The 17,331-nt window shown below is 38.3% G+C and overlaps 1 protein-coding gene across 5 annotated transcripts in view; it reads left to right on the top strand.

Annotated features, from left to right (window-relative positions):
* LOC121280155 (ERC protein 2) overlaps positions 1–17,331 on the top strand; it is an 859,042-nt gene that overhangs the window by 487,686 nt on the left and 354,025 nt on the right. The window lies entirely within an intron of this gene.

Raw genomic sequence — 17,331 nt, 5'->3', positions numbered from 1 at the left:
GACATGATCTAATTGAATGGCAGAGTGGGCTCAAATGGCTGAAGGGCCCACCCCTGCTCCTATTTCTTATGCTCTTGGACTGCCATGGTTAACAAGGCTGCTGGTGAGCGCCAGGTGAGTTGATTGTTAAAGAAAGGGGAGTTTCTTTTTAAATGTCAAAGCACTACCCGGTACTACATATGACTTAAACCCAAAGAAAGGACATAATATCTGGACGATCTTGTTTTTTTATGTATTATATAGTATAATTTAGATGGTGGGCCTGTGATTACTAATGCATTTGAAAAGGGGTCCTTCGCTTAAAAAAAATATTGAGAACCACTGCCCTAGCTGCTGGTAGATAATTGAAATTGCAAATCACCTGAGTTGCTCCAATGGGTCTTCTGACATAATGTCCCAAAAGACATTCACAAGTAGTATGATAGGTTTATTCCTGTAAATATTCATCTCTGACAGCTCTTCTGGTTGCTTTGAATATTGCCCAGAGGTTCTTTGACTTGGCAGGTTAGCACCACCTAGATGAAGCATCAGAACATAAAGCTACTTTAATTGTGGTTAAATTGGTGCCTCATTTACAAATCACTAATTAATATCAGAAGGAACAATTATTCACCAGTCTTGCAAATAGCTATAGTTACCAACATAAACTGTTCTATGATTTAAGAAAAAAACCTTCAGTTTGTAAATTACTTGATTGGCAAGTCGAATTAAAACTGCATACTGTTGAACTCCATCAGCTGTCCATGGAGAATTCTAGTTTCATGTTTCTTTCAAGTTTGTTTTTGGCTGCATTCCCTATATTTCTGTCATTTAGTTTTGGCTTCCCAGGAGGATTTACTGCTAAAGATTGGGAACCTTGACTTCTATGACTTCACATACTATTGTGATGAATAGGGAATATTTTTTTTTCAAGATGCATTATTTTGATACGTTTCCATTCAGAAGTTCAAGAAAATATTAAACTGTTTATGTATAAAGTTTTCTGTAATTAGTTCCGGAAAGAAGTAGTAATTGTGTTGGATTCAGTAAGTTGCAGTATCCTCGTGGTTGATGATAAGCAAGGATTTTAAAACAGCCTGAAGTAACTTCTTGAGAACTGCCATCTCGGAAGCATCTCTGCATTCACTTAAAACGTGTAATGATTTAAAACTGTATTGCACCACCACAATAGGGCACATCCCAGATTCAACCAAGATCATGACATTTGTGATAGCATTACCTTAGAAATGAATGGGTGGAATTGGGAGAGGGTTAGTACAAGACATTAACACATTAATCATGCATGTATTCTTGGTCTTTGTACTCTAATTTGTATGTAATAGTTACAATAGTAACAGGAATGGAACCTATCTTGCCTTGTGTCTTCTGGGGGGTTTCTTGGGTAAAATATGTTATTCCAAATGTTAAAATTCCTGAGCACTAATTGATTCCATATTGAAATGGTGTCCTGAGATCATCTAGTTCACTTTGTTTGCTCTGCTGTTAGTGAAATAGCACCCTGAGGATGTTATGAGTTGAATCTCAGTTAATTACCATCTAGTGTCTTAACTCCAGTGATGCAACAAACTGGGGCATCATAACTTCATTAATTCAGTAGAGTTGCAATACGTATTTTAATTTTTAACATGATGGCTCAACAGGAGACCTATTAATCATGATTATTTTTGAAAGTAAACTTTAAGGTAAAATTTATTTTAATCTTTTTATTTCTTGCCTTGTACTGTATGTAAGGCTTTTATCTTTGTTGATAGAAACAGAAAATAGAAGCAAGAGTAGGTCATTCAGCCCTTTGAGCCTTCTCTGTTATTCGATATGATCATGGCTGATCCTCTATCTCAACACCATACTCCAGCTCTCTCCCCATACCCATTGACACCTTTAGAGTCTAGAAATCTATCTATTTCCTCATTAAATAGATTCAGTGACTTGGCCTCCACAGCCCTCTGTTGTAGAGAATTCCGCAAGTTCACAACCCTCTGAGTGAAGAAGTTTCTCCTCATCTCAGTTCTAAAAAGTCTAACCCCTATCCTGAGGTTGTGACCCCTTGTTCGAGACGCCCCAGCCAGAGGAAATATCATCCCTTCATCCAGCTCTGTCAGAGCTTTGTATGTTTCGATGCGATCCCCTCTCATTCTTCTAAACTCCAGTGAATACAGGTCTAGTCAGCCCAATCTCTCCTCATATGACAATCCTGCCATCCCAGGAATCAGTCTCGTGAACTTTCGCTGCACTCCCTCTATGGCGAGTATATCCTTTCTTGGGTAAGGAGACCAAAACTACACACAAAAATCCAGGTGTGGTCTCACCAAGGCCCTGTATAGCCGCAGTAAGACATCTTTGCTCCTGTACTCAATTCCTTTTGCAATGAGGGTCAACACACCATTTGCTTTCTTAACGGCTTGCTGCACCTGCATGCTTGCTTTCAGCGATTGGTGTACAAGGACATCCAGGTCCCTTTGTACATCAACATTTCCCAATCTATCACCATTTAAATAATACTCTTCTATTCTGTTTTTTTTCTACTAAAGTGGATAACTTCACACTTATTCATCTTATAATGCATCCTCCATGTATTTGCCTATTCACTCAATTTGTCTAAAACGCCTTGAAGCCTCTGAACCTCCTGCTCACCGCTCACGTTCTCATCTAGTTTTGTGTCGTCAGCAAACTTGGAAATATTACATTTGGTTCCCTCATCCAAATCATTGATACATATTATGAATACCTGGAGCCCAAGCACTGATCTCTGTGGTACCCCACTGCCTGCCATTCTGAAAAAGACGCATTTATTCCTACTCTCTGTCTCCTGTCTGCTAACCAATTCTCAATCCATGCCAATATATTATCTCCAATCCCATGTGCTTTAATTTTGCACACTAACCCCTTGTGTGAGACTTTATCTAAAGTTTTCTGAAAATCCAAATACACCACATCCACTAGTTCTCCCTTATCTATTCTGCTAGTTACATCCTCAAAAAACTCCAGTAGGTTTGACAAACACTGTTTTCCTTTCATAAATCCATGTTGACTTTGCCTAATCCCGTTGATATTTTCTAAGTGTCTTGTTATCAAATTCTTTTTAACAGACTCTGGCATTTTCCCTACTACTGATATTAGGCTAATTGGTCTGTATTTCCCTGTTTTTTCCTTCCCTACTTTTTTAAATAGTGAGGTTACATTTGCCACCCTCCAATCTGCCAGGACTGTTCCAGAACCTACAGAATTTTGGAAGATGACAACCAACGCATCCACTAGTTCCATGGCCGCCTCCTTTAGTACCCCGGGATGTAGATTATCCGACCCTGGGAATTTATCGGCTTTCAGTCCCATTAATTTCTCCAGCACTGTTTTCTTGGTAATACTAATTTCCTTCAATTCCCCCTTCCTCATTAAACTCTTTATTCCCTACTATTTCTGGGAAGTTATTTGTATCTTCCTCTGTGAAGGCAGAACTAAAATAGTTGTTTGATTGCTGTGCCATTTTCTTGTTCTCTATTATAAATTCTCCCGTTTTGGACTGTCAGGGAGCAACATTCGTCTTCACCAATCTTTTTCTTTTTACATACTTATAGAAGCTTTTACAATCCACTTTTACGTTCCTTGTAAGTTTACACTCATACTCAATTTTTCCCTTATTTATTAATCTCTTGGTTCTCCTTTGCTGAATTCCAAACTGTTCCTAATCCTCAGTCTTGCTACTTTTTCTAGAAACTTTATATGACTCCTCTTTGGATCTAATGCTATTCTTAATTTCTTTTGTTAGCCATGGTTGGGCCACTTATCCTGTTGTGTTTTTGCACTAGAAAAGAATATATGACTGTTGCAATGCATACATTTGTTCCTTAAATATTAGCCATTGCCTATCTACCATTGTGCCTTTTAATGAAGTTCCCCAATCTATTTTAGCTTCCTCAAGCCCTATACCTTTGTAGTTTCCTTTGTTTAGATTTAGGATCCGAATTTCGGATTGCACTACTTTACTTTCCAACCTAAGGAAAAATTCTGTCATGTTATGGTCACTGTTCCCTAAAGGACCTGCACACAAGATTATTAATTAAGCCATTCTCATTGCAACAAACCAAATTTAGGATAGCCTGTTCCCTAGTTGGTTCCTTGATGTACTGGTCTAAAAACCATCTCGTGTACACTCCAGGAATTCATCCGCCACAGTATTATTGCTAATTTGGTTTACCTAATCTATATGTAGATTAAAGTCCTACATCATCTATACAGCAACACATTCATCCAGCCTATTCTCCTAACCCTGATCTCACTGGCATGTAGCACTGGGAGTAATGCTGTGATTACTACCTTTGAGGTCCTGCTTTTTAATTTATTTCCTAGCTCCCTATATTCCGCTTGCAGGACCTCATCCCTCTTTTTACCTATGTCATTGGTAATGTTGACCTCTAGCTATTCACCCTCCCGCTTCAGAATGTCCTGTAGCAGTTCAGTGATATCCTTGACCGTGGCACCAGGGAGGCAATGTACCACCCTGGCGTCATGTCTGCTGCTGCAGAAGCATCTATCTGTTGCCCTTAAGATAGAATTCCCATTCACTATTGCTCAGCCACTCGCCCCTGCTCCCAAAAAAACGTGCAGCTGAGCCACTCACGGTGTGGCGGACTTGGTTGTTGCTGCATCTCCCCCAGTAGTATCCAAAACAGAAAATCTGTTAGAGAGGGAGATGGACCCAGGAGACTCCTGCACTACCTGCCTAGTGCCTTTACTCTGTCTGGCGGTCACTCATTCCCACTCTGCCTGTGCACTCATTACCTGCGGTGTGACCAGCTCTTTGTACATGCTATTCATGAAGATCCCAGCCTTGCAGATGCTCCACAGTGACTCAAGCTACTGCTCCAGATCCGAAATGCAAATTTCAAGTAACTGCAGCTGGAGACACTTCCTGCACATGTGGTGACCATGGACACTGGAAGAGCCCCTGACTTCCCACATTGCACAGGAGGAGCATTCCATGTCACCGAGCTGCCCTGCCATGACTTACCCTTAAATTACTCCCTTTACTTTTACTTCCTCTAGTTTAGAGAATATTAAGGACAGTAGAAATACTGAGCAAGTCCTACTTAGCAAGGCCACTACTCTTTTTTTCTGGCAAGGTAGAAAATGAAAGTATCACCTCCCCTTTTCCCTGAACCCTATTACTCACCAAACTCCAACTGAAGCACTCAAATGCAGCCCTAGGCAGCACTCTGTGCATCCAAGGCAGCACTGTAGATGGCCTGCTTTTATGGCCCCTGCATCTAGCTTCTGAAAACCTGTTTAAACCAATTAACTAGCTGCAAGCAGAGCCTGAATGAGTCATGTTTTAAGGCTGGGCTAAAACTCTCCTCCTCCCAACCCAAAGAGCAACTTTTAGTTAATTACTTAAAGAAAGGCTAAGCTATAGATAGAAATTAACTCTTAAATTTTTACCTGAGGCTAGTGCTGTGAGCTCAAATTGATGGTCAAGAGTTTCTATGTTGCATACCTATTAGTATTTAAGTACCGTAATAGCATATTGCCACCACCTGGAAGTTTCCCTTGAAGCCACCATCCCAACTTTGAACTATATCCCTGTTCCTTCATTGTCGCTGGGTCAAAATCCTTCATCTGCCTTCCTAACAGCACTGTGGGTGTACTTGCACCACATGGACTGCAGTTGCAGTGGTTCAAGAAAGGCAAATTCAAGGGCAATTCAGGATGGGCAAGGAATGCTGGTCAGCCAGCAACATCCACATTCCATGAAACAATAACAATAAATTTGCATTTATACTTGTTAATGCATACATTTTGATTTTGTTGAGATGATAATTATATGATCTCAAATCCAGCAGAGTAATTTATATTTCTTTTGTAAAAAAAAAATCTATTTTTCACATATATAAAAATCCTGTTAACTATAGTTTCTCAAAAAAATTGTCTTAATCATATGGTTGGCCATTGGTACCATTTTGTGTTATCTCCTCTTCAGTATATTTCTTCAATGTACCCATAATGGCTTCAACAATTTCTTAGATTTAAGAAAATTGGCCTCTTGATGTAAAAGCAATATGTTCGAACTTGGCCATATCTAATAACACTGACCCACTCTTAATTTTCCATTTGGAGCTGTGCTTTTCCAATGCTATAGGACTTAATTCCTTGCCAGTGTCAACACTAAGTGTAGTACTCTGCCACATTTAAGCATTCTCCATTCCATGTCTCTGTCAATGATCCCGAGTCTAGGGAGCCTAAGAATTTCACAATTCAAAAAAGACTGTCTGGAATGATCACTCTCTGGAATGAGTGATGACTGGGCACTTCAAGAACCTTCACTAACCCAGGGTTGGATCATCTATAAGATCTCTTTTTTCCCATTTCCCCCTATTTAGAATTATCCATATTCTTTTCCCTTAGGGCTTAGTCGAGTAATATTTAACAACTAGCAAATCACTCCCACTCTTACACACTTATGCTGTGTTGATGAGCAGATTTTACATGGGCCTGATAAAAAGTAACCATTCTTTGTCCTTGGTGAGGAAATGACATGAGAATACAGCATGGATACTGTTTTGATCCCAGTTGATGTTGATACTGGACATGTCCGATCCCAGAGTGAAACCTGGCTTGATAGATCCTAACATTTTTTTTAAACCATGGAGGAAAGTTACTGCACAAGTTCACAGAAGTTTGTTAATGAACTTTTAACACACAGAATAAAATATTTATTAAAACAAGAAAAATAAACTATATTACACCAGACAAAAAGGTTGGGAAAATCTCAATACAAGGTGATTCAATTTTCCAATATTCCTTTACCCAGCAATATCTTTACAGATGCACAAACAAGTGAATTTACCATTAGCTTGACACAAAGGCTCATTGCTTGCGACTGGTACATGTGCATTCACTTGATGCCTCTCACCCAATTTGTATCTTTCTCCGAGACACCCAGAGCTGTACTTTACACTCACTATTGCTTCAACTGTAGAGCAAACGCATGAGTTCCCTAAACTCAGTCTCTCAGAAGCCTTGTAGCATTTCTTATTTCACAGCTGAAAATTCCTGTCTTCACTCTCTGACAAGCACTGAACTTTCCACACACCACCAATTTCGGCCGACTAACAAAACAAGATGGAAAAACAAGAACTGACTTGTAGAACCAAATGCTTATCTACAAGGCCTATATCCTCAGCACATTGCTGTACGGCAGTGAAGTTGGATAGCTTGTACCTATCATGATAAAAGGCTCAATAACTTCCGTCTCTGGTGTCTATGATGCATCCTTGGCATCAAAGGGCCAGATTTTTGCGGGGTTGGGAAGACTTTGCCCATCTTTTAAAAATGGTGGACCGGACACAGATGGGGAAGGCCCCCCCCCCCGCCATCATTTCTGACAGACCCAATTTTTGCCAGTTGGGGAAAGGGTGATTCACATGGCAGGAAACCCAACATCAGCTGGGCCATTTGAACTTAGTGCTGAGTTCAAACAGACCCCATTTTGGCTGTTGCAAGGGGCTTAACCGACAGTGTGGGTGTCTCAGTTTGGTAGAGTCAATGTGAACGTTCTTGGTAGCAGATAAGGTCTGTTTAAGTGTTATGATTTGAAGTTTTTAAAAATGTCCTGCTCTTTAAACATTAAAAAAAGGCTGAAGCTGTCACTAACAGTTTGAAAAAAACATTTGTGCTGAACTGCTTTTATTGACAGACCATCTGGTATAGGTTAGGAAAAAACAATAGCATCTGGTTGGGCAGTTTCAGAAGGGTTCTTTAAACATCCCCCAAAGCTATTATTATGTCATGAATGCTTGGCTGAGTTTCAAAAAGCTATAACTGTTTCAGTAGGGGTTTTGAGTTCACAGTTTGACAGTTTAAAGAGGTTATAGAAGAATTAGCTGTCTTTGAAATGGAGTCTGAGTAGAAGTTTGTTTTTATAAGAGATTAAGTACTTGAGAATTAAAAGCTTTGAATGGATTTTATGAATGGGAGTTTTTCACTATCAAGTGTGTATGAGTGAAAGCTAGATTGTTGAAAGCTTTTTTTAAAATCTTCACATGGTCTCCCATGGCAGATACTGGGTGAGTGGCATTGAGTTGGTATGGGGGCTATTTGGTGGCATGGTGGGTGGGAAGCATAAACTGGCATTAAGATGGTATGGGGGCTATGATGGGACATGGGGGGAGTTGGTGACTAGTTGGAGGTCATGAGTTGGTATTGGATTGGCATGGGAACTATGCAGGGCCATGGTGGGGGAGGTTGGGTGAGGGGTGAGCACCAGAGGGCCTAACAGCTTGTAAAACAACTGGGACCAAGTCCCAGAGAACTGAGGCCAGCCTTCTAACCAGTACCTCTTAGCACTCATCCACCCCCATAGCTGCCTATGCTCTGCTTCCGGGCTCGGCAGCACCCCCCGCACAACCAACACATGCACACCAAGACACACACACAAATTGTGTTTCTCAGGGTACTCTTTACCGAGGTGGGTTTCGGCTTTGGCAAGTAGGGAAATTTCCTGATTCGAACTACCCCCTCGCTCGTAAAAAAAATAGCCCCAAGTCACCAAGGAAGCATGTGAAGCATGCTAGCGCTGATCAAGCAAATAAGGCTCTGCTGGCTTCGACATGTGCACAGGATGGAAGGTGGCCACAGCCCCAAGAATATGCTATATGTGAAGGTAGAGTGTGCCAAGAGGGTGCACAAAGCTGCAGTTTAAGGATTCTATCAAAGGAGGCGTGAAAACCATCGACATCAATCATGACCAGTGGGAACCGCTAGTTGATGGTTAATACGAATGGTAACAATAACAGGAATTCACCATCACCACCACACGTGGATTCAGAAGCTCCAAAGCAGATGCCATACTGCAAACAGAGGTCAGCAGAGATTATCCTGTGCCACCGGCAACAGAAAACTTCATGTGTGGCACTGGTGGCAGACTTTGCCTTTCCAGAACCGGCTTGTTCAGCAATCAAGAGAAGTGCAGCAGATGATCTCATTTTACCTCACCAAAGCTCTGAAGTTGTGTTCCCATCATCTCTCACAGATGGAAGCATGACAGTCACCAAAATTTTAAGCAATCTCATTAACATGGTGTCATTAGTTGAGCCAAATGTCCTTATGTTGAGCATTTTGCTTGCTATTGGGGATTGGGAGCACATTTTAATTTCATATTATGGCAGCTAAGCAGACTGGATGTGGGGGTTGATCTGAAAGTTAGATGAATGGTGATGTATGTTGAATAAACTTTAATGGCTTTAATTTGGCCATGGAAAACTCATTAAGTGTATCAAAATGAAGCAATAACATATTTGGTGTTTACTCTCACTGGTGCAGGTAAGTGGACCAATCACTAGTACTGCAAGTGGAGGTAGTGTTCATCCAAGTGCCTATTTAATTGATTCGAATCCACATGTTTGATTTTGGTATTAAACATCTACAGTTTTTAGCTGTACATATTACTCATCACTACCTACTTTATTCAGAACCAATCAATTGTTTTCAGTTACATACAATATACTGCACAGAAACAAACCATTCAGCCACCTTGCCAGTGATGGTTTTTATACACCACCAAGTCTTCTCCCATCCCATCTACCTCAGCTCAATCTTCCAGCATAACTTTCTATTTCCTTTACTCATGTTCTCATCTTATTTCCTTTTGAAATAAGCTAAGCTGTTTGTTTGCCCCAATCACTTCCTGTAGTAGTGAGTTCCACAATTCAGCCACTCTGAGTAAAGAAATTCCTTTTTATTCCCCTATTGGATTTATTAGTAAGTACTTTACAGTTATGGTCCCTAGTTTTGGATTCTCACACAAATGGAAATATTCTCTCCATATTGCCACATCGAATGCATTCATAATTTTAAAGATCTCTCTTCTCTAAGCTTTCTCTTTTCTAAAAAAAAAAGGTCCTAACTTGATCAATCTTTCCCGATGGCTGTGATCTCTTAGTTCTGGTATTATTCTTGTTGATTGTTTTTGCACTTTCTCCAGTGCTTCCATGTCCTTTTTAAAGTTTGGAGACAAGAACAGTGTACAGTATTCATGTGACCTGACTAGACTCCTATGCAGTTTTAATATAACGTCACTAGTTTTTGAATTCTATACCGCTGGAAATAAATCTGGCGCTTTGTTAATATTTTTATTCAATTGCTTTGCTGCCCTGCGATGCAACTTTTAATGATTTGTTTACCAGTATCCCTAGATTCATTTGCTCCCCTATTCCATTCAGTTTTTCATTTTTTAAAGGTATAGGTTATGATTCAATTTTTCTTAATAAAGTGCAACACCTCACACTTATTGATGTGAAGGTTCAGTTGCTGGTTAACTGTCCAGTCTGAAACTTTTCTGTCATCTTGTATAATGTTGCAATCTTTCTCAGCGTCAGCTATATATCCACAGTTTGGGAATCACATCTGCAAATTTTGATACTGAGTTTCTTTACTAAGTCCAAATTATTAATGTAAATTATAAACGATGGTACCAGGAATAATCATTGTGCACTGCTTTCTACCTTCCTCCAAACTGAATGATACACTTTACCCCTACTCTGCTTTTTTAAAAGCCAATTTGCTATCCGTTTGGCCATTTGTCCACCGTAAATTCGCCTGCTGCCCCCCCCCAGTGTATTTTGAATCCTGATGTATGTCATTAGGGACAGTGTGCAATGACAAATCGCTTTGAAGTGCACTTTGATGTCCCCGTTCACACGTAATGTCCTTGTGACGAAATGTCATAGAGCTCTGGCGTATTCTCAAATAGTACAAAAGAGCTGTGGTGCTTTGAAAGTGAGTGTACACAATGTCAATATGAAAACAAATGCATTTTTGCACCCAGGTACATTTGAACAGCTATCACATATTTTTCTATTGCTACACACTTGGCAGATTATTGCAAACATTTAGCACTTTCTGAGTAAGGAAGTCCTTCCTAATATATCTGTTTTCAAATTTTCTTTTCACCAATTTAAATTCATGTCCTATTGGCCCTCCGTTTATTTCTGGCATTGTGACCAGAATTAAATGTGATACTCCAAGTGAGGCCTGGTAAATGCAATGTAAATGCATAACGTAACCTCTAAACAATTGTCCTCTGCTTTACAGCACAACATTCTATTTACATTTATAATTACATGCTACTTTCAATGGGTATTGAAATTGATAATAGCACACTTTCTTCCAGGTTCCTTTCTAAATCTCCCTCTTCCATTATTTATTGTATACTTATTGTTATGCTTAAAAAACGTTTTGTTTTATTTTAGATTTTTTTTATAACCAGCTTGTCTCAGACTGATATGCGGATGAGCTCTAGCACTCTTGTTTCCCAGTGAAAATTTTCATTCTAGATAGGCAAGACCAGGGATTGAACAGTGAACTGCCTTTTGTTTGTCAGCTACTGATTTTTAATTAGCTTACCACTAAAAGGAAACTCACTAACATTGTTCACTAACAGTGAATTTTGATTTGGGCTTTAATAGCAATTAAGCTTTATTTAATAGTAAAATATCAAGTGAGTAGTAGTAACATGATTTTTTTTAACAATAATTAATATGCTTAACTAGCTCTTAGCTTGTTCGAAGTAGAGCATAGATATTTTAGAACCGCTGTTCTAAACTATGCTTTAGCAATATTTTTGCAAAGCAGTTTGCTTCTGTTTCTGACTGGTTATAAGACCATAAGATATAGAAGCAGAAGTAGGCCATTTGGCCCATTGGGTCTGCTCCACCATTCAATGAGATCTTGGCTGACCTGATAATCCACAAAGCTTTTCTGCCCTGACTCTCTCTCTCTCTCTCTCTCTCTCTCTCTCTCTTCTGAGCTAAAGCTTCAAACAAGACTTTCTGGTTTGAATAGGACAGCTTCTGAAATACCTACAAAAAAGTGTCTCAGTCCAAACAGATTTAAATAACTCTTAATTCAAAAAAGCTGCCAAACACACAAAACAGATGTTTATATTTGAATTTAGTCACCCGGCCCCTCCTTCTGAATATCAGGAACAGACTGAAATCAATTGTATCAGGTTAAGTTGGAACATGATTTCTATGAGTGAAGCTGGTTTTAAATCCCTCGGGTACTGTTTCAGAACTAAAACTAATATCATTATCTTGGACAAAAATGCTTTGTTACATTGCTGTGTACTTTTTTGACTGAAATGCAATAATTATCAGTGTTAATTTTTGTTTGCCGCTAGGCAGACAAATGCCATACTGAATCTAAATCTAACTTTATTCACTATTTCACCACACTTCCTGTTTTGGTGTAGTTGGCAAATTGGATAAGTCTGTAATTAGTTTTGGTGTTTAGTTCATTGATATAGTTCAGAAATTATAGGGACCAACCACTGGTCCTGTGGATGTTGAGCCAACTTCACTGTTAGTCCAATATTTTCTTGCTCATTAGTACTGTTGTTTCTTCATACCAAGTTAATTCGCAATTAAATTAACTGCCTTTTTTTCAGAAATCCTCCTTATGACAGTTTGAATTTTGTTTTGTACGCACATCAGCATTGAGAATCCATCTGTTTAACAAATGGTACATACCTGACATTTATATATTTATGCTATTAAACTGCTAAATAATAGAACTGGATTTCTGGGTGTGGATCATTTATCTCTTCTGGGAAAAATATGTGTTAGTTTAAAGGAAATCTTGTCCGTGTCCTTGTAGTTTGCTGATTGCTTTAGAAATCTGTCTGGTTCCTAGAAGTCCTATCAACACCTCCATGGATGCTTAGTGGAACATTGAATCAAATCAACAACACCCACAAACCAAGTTCCTGATATCAGCAATACTGCCAGGCAGGTGCCAAGTCAAGGACACATCCTACTCAAGGGAAAAGGGGGAAGAATGGGAGTGTAAGGTGCTTTAGCACCTTTCTTGACATAAACCAACTACTAAAGTTTTAATCAGTGAAGTGCAGCAGTTGAGAAACACATAAATCAACTTCAAAATTAAAACAAAAAAAAAGTTGTTAAACATCATTTTTGAGCTATTTGATCTTCTATGGCATCGCACATGCCAAGTTAAGGCAAAGCATAATCTTGAGGCGAAACAGGCTCAAAATCAGGACAGTTGCTCCAAAGTGTGCATAAGCAATTCCCACCCTATTTCAAAGTCATACAATATGTCCTTATTTTTATATTTCCATCATAAATTCCTACATCCACGTTTATAATGGAAACATTTACGCAAACGTAACACACCATTATTACACCCTCCTGTGAGTGTAGAATTTACAATGGAAAAAAATTTGCAGGAAATTTGTAATAGCTTTTAATATATTACTAATTAACATCCTGTGGTTGTACATGGTAAGTCAGAGAATACAGTCTCCTGCTTACCGGTTTCTGTTGTCTTAATGCTGTTTTATTCTCTGTCTCCTTTTCTGGTTCTGTCTGTTTCTTTTTCTTTGCCCTGAACTGATCTTTCTGAGCCATCTACAGCTACAGATTGTATTAGAGATGGGAGAAAATATGGTTCTCAGCATCTATCCTTTCATTTTCTTGCACCCCACCCCCTCCCCCACCACCCATCACAAATACTTCACTCTCTACTTCTCAATCTCATTTAATTTCTTACCTATGCACATTCCTAATGCCCATCTCCTTTCTACCACATCCTCATCCCATCGCTACCCCATACCTCTTTCCCTTCAAGCTACCTGCTGAATTTATTTTTCCTTTCGCCCCCACCCTTTTATCTTCCCCTCCTCATCGTTATTCACCTCAGCATTAAGCTTCCATCCACTTATTCTCTCCAAATATTGCTGCCGAGAGACCATAGGTCCATTAATCCCCAACCAGCGTCCTCCTTCTGCTTCCACCCCCTGTCACAATTCAACTTTGTTTTTTTTAAAGTAACTTGTACTTAGGTAGCACCTTTAACATAGTAACATGTCCCAAGGCATTTCACAGGAGTGCTAGAGAACAAAAATTTGACACTGAGCCACACAGTGAACTATTAGGACAGATGGGCAAAAGCTTGGTCAAATAGATATGTTTTAGACAGCATCTTGCAGCAGGAAAGCGAAAAAGAGAGGTTTAGAGGGAAATTCCAGAGCTTAGGTCTTTTGCAGCTAAAGCACAGCCGCCAGTGGTGAAACGATTTAAAAATCAGGGATGCTCGAGGCCAGAATTTTTTTTTAAATGATGTAAGCATGATTTTATGCTTCTATCAGAGTTTTATATGTCTATATATAAATCAATACAACATTTTTAAATTTATTAATATCAATAAAGGCATTCCAGACAAATCACAGCTTAAACTAAAAAATATTTCCAAATCAGTATGTTACAGGAAAATGTATTAGACAGTTTATATATGTGGTCTTTGTTTCTCCCTCCTTTTCCTGATGATTTTCTTCCATTGCATTATGGAAAAATAACCAATAAATGTTAATGCTGATGCATTTCTTTTTGTCACTATGTACCACAATACCAGATAAATACTATTCTGTCAAACTGAAAAATTGCAGTTTCTGCCCCATTGGAAAGCACTTTTGTGTGACACAACTTGTTTTATTTTTCTGAGTTGCTTGTTGAGTGATGATTGAGCAAGGAAAAGTGTGACGGGGAAGTGGATAGAACAAAAATGTTGATTACAAAATAATAAAAGATACACCGAAATATCTGATGTATTCTGTGATGCTGCCAGGAGAATATTGAATTGAGGTTGAATATCTCCACTTTGCAAGTTTTCAATCATAATGCCAACATCATTGGACATAAACTAGAGCATGACTTAGAGTGTCCTTGGTGGATTATATAGGAGTAAATTGCTTGTTGTCCTCTTGCAGAGCTGAGGCAAGTCAAAGGGACTGAGGAGGAAATTCGGATTTTCTTTTTCTCACAAAAAAGTGTGAAAACGTTAAGCCCAAAAGTTCCATCTTGATTTGCTACTAAGAGCCTACAGAATATTTTGGGGTATCCTGAAAACCTTATGTTTTTATTCTTCAGATGTTATGGGATAGTGAGAAGAGATGGTAGTTTTTCCACATGATAAGTAGATGATCTTCGTGAATGGAGAGAGTTTATATTAGGGAATTTTCAAGATATTCCACTAATGGAAGTCAGATTTCTGATAAAAGTTCAGAGAATGTTCTTGCATGAAAACTTATTTCTAAAGCATCAAAATCATCGGATTAATTTCCAGAAGGGCAGAAGAGTTTTGGCTAATTTCTACATCAGAGCATTGGAGGTGTACCTGGCTACAGATTCCATACTTTTACATGTCTGTGTCTGAGGATATCACTGCAGTTTAAGCTTTGACATGCTGATCATCCATATTTATATTCATCACATGTTATAGACTCTCTTAACAGAAGTTCTTGTGATTGATTTTTAGAAGTAATACTTATGGCAGGAATCTCTGTCAACATTTCATGCTCGTTGGACTTATGATGAATATTTGTGCTTCTTTTGGGTAACAAGTTAAGTGATAGCTTTATTCTGTGCCAGGCCAGATAGCATGCCAATAAACTGAAAATCACTTACAATTCTGCTTCAGGGCACCTAGCCCTCCTTGGGGTAGACAGTACTTCCACGGTAAATTATGCCAATTAAGTTGACGAGGCTTTGTTGAGATACTTTGAAAATCGAGCTGTGATTTTATTATAGTATCCTAGTTAACATCATCAAACATTCTAGTAAATTTGATAGCTTGCTTATGTAGGATAATGATTATGTAAATAAGAAATATGTGTTTAAGGTTATTTGAAGCCTATCTAATTTATCCTTTAGCAAACCTTGGAAAGCTAGGTTATAAAGCAAATTTAGACAATTTAAGAAAAAGTTTTCACCAACTGAACTATTCACTGTTCAAAGTTACCCTGTTATTAGTTTCGTGTGTCTTGAATAGGCATTAAACTGTGCAAAAAGCATGCATTTGTGCATTTTGCATTATATTTTTTAAAACTTCCATTGAAACTAGAGTTGATATCCACTTCTAGTTCAAAAGTAGGTTAATGAGCCAATGGCCACTCAGTTGATGGCCATTCAATGGCTAAGCCTAGGTGCTTAATTCTGTAGAAAGGCCTTTCTTTGTTTTTTGTATGAACAGGAAATTATTTACAGCCTTGAAGTGCATGGTGAAAGGAAAACTTTTTCTCAGGTCAACCACACACCAATGATGGCAAGATAGTAAACTGGTTTTAAAAGAAAAACAAGCATGCTTTTTGAAGTTTTCTATCTAAAACCGGAATATTTTTTGTGCCTCATTTAGATGCTATCACTTAAATAGTCCAAAAAACAGTGAAAAAAACACTTCCCTTTGAAAAAGATTTCTTGCACCAACTTACTGCTGATATGAAATTTTAGCAAAATGGATAAGCAATACTTCGTATTTCTGTATCTATTTGTAAAAAGAATGTTTCCACTTTTTATTTATGCTAATAATTAAATACTTAAATGAATCTTGTGTGAATGGTTCATGATTCAGATCATTGTGTTACATAACCTTTACATTATTCATTCAGGTTTATATGCCACGTAATATATCAAATGTTTTGTGGGTTCAGGATGGTAGGACTGATGTATTAAAAAAATGAAGTGGAATGTGTAGATTATAGATTTGGCAATTTTAGCAAGAGCTTTCTTTAAATAATTATGGATTGTTCAGTTTCATTATGAACAGTTAAAGTTAAATTGCTAAGTTCAGCATTTCTTTATTTTGATGCAGCATGGATAGCGCAAATCTGTTTATTGGAAAACTGTTCTCTAACGTTGCTTGAAATATGGTGTAGGTGTGGCAGGAGAACTATTGTGTAGTCTCCGAATTTCACCTTTCTGTTTGGTGAGCAACAGATTTCAAGAACTTCTGCGTGGATCTAGTCCTCGTAAGAACATTTACTTCAAGTGATGCAAGCCTATTTTTAAAAATGACAATGATGTTTTTGTTACTACTGAAGTTACAGCTTTAAAGAGAGTACTGGTTTTGTTCATGGTTGGGTAACATAGATGTGCAAATGGAAACTACAGCTCTGAACTTGCCAAGTGCAAACACAGACACTGGGCTTATTGTATTTTTCTTATTTTTTAAAAATTTGTCCTTGATGTGAGCATTGCTGACAAAGCTAACATTTAATGCACATCCCTAATTGCCCTTGAGAATTGTTATGACAGTGCATATTAATTTAGTGATAGCTTTGCTTAAATTTAATAATTGTCTGTAAAACCTTTTAAGTCAAACTGGCATATTATTAAAAATAATTTTATGTGGAGGAAAATACAAATGCTGTTTGTACACATATGCATCAATTTATTCCTCCATTTATAGTACTGGAGGATTTTGTTAAATGCAGTGCAAGTGGTGTGAACCCCTCTTAAAGGGTTTTTAAATTACAGTTAATTAACCATA

Source organism: Carcharodon carcharias, chromosome 7, assembly GCF_017639515.1.
Source record: "Carcharodon carcharias isolate sCarCar2 chromosome 7, sCarCar2.pri, whole genome shotgun sequence".
Lineage (NCBI taxonomy): Eukaryota > Metazoa > Chordata > Chondrichthyes > Lamniformes > Lamnidae > Carcharodon > Carcharodon carcharias.
This window is presented reverse-complemented; position numbering and strand designations above follow the sequence as displayed.